We start from the raw sequence: 882 nt of genomic DNA on the forward strand, positions 1-882 counted from the left end.
CCCTCCCTCCCTCTTCAAAAAGACTGCTGCCCCTAGCGGGCTCACAATGCTCGAAAACACATATAAAATACAATGCCTAATTACTTTACGCAAACCCAATGATACATAACAAGAAAACAAAAAACTATAAATACTCTACTACTTTCTGGATCGCAAAGCATACGGTACTTCATGCTGTACTCTATCTTCCTGGTTTTTTTCTGCGTTTAGCACCTCTCTTCACTCTCGCATTCTTCCTCTTTCCTTCCTGTGACACGCCTGGAATCACATCCGGGCAACCTTTAAATGGCCGTAACGGCCCAATGTGTACTATTGTCGTTCTCGTTGGCAGCTGGAGAGAGATGTGGTTTCAACAACTTGGTGTGTCCCTTGCTACCTCGTGAGGAACTTCTCCGTTTTCCCTTTTTACGTATAGGGCTGGATAGCCCCACTTTATACTGTGGTAAACTTCCTTTCGGCTTTACTGCATCTTCCTGCCTTTCCAAAGCCTTTGTATTCGCCTTCTGCACCCGTTTCCAAACATCCCGAATAGTCTTTTCGAACTGACATACAGATTCACCAGTCCTTTCTTCCTGTAGCTTCACTGAATCAAACGGTGACGGCATTTTTCGCCCATACACTACCTCATGTGGAGACAAACCTGTATTTGTAATGACTTTTGCTTTGTATGCGCACACAATATGCCTCAGATACTCGTCCCACTGATGGTGATGAGAATCCACATAAAAACTCAGCATCTTCCCAATTGTTCTGTGTACCCGTTCTGTCCTTCCCTTCGCCTATGGATGCAACGCGCTCGTCCTCAACTTCTTTACATTCAACAATTTACACAGCTCCTTCATTAAATCCGACATGAAATTGGTCCTTTGGTCAGTAATTATT

This window comes from Schistocerca piceifrons, chromosome 3 (genome assembly GCF_021461385.2).
Source record: "Schistocerca piceifrons isolate TAMUIC-IGC-003096 chromosome 3, iqSchPice1.1, whole genome shotgun sequence".
NCBI classification, from domain to species: domain Eukaryota; kingdom Metazoa; phylum Arthropoda; class Insecta; order Orthoptera; family Acrididae; genus Schistocerca; species Schistocerca piceifrons.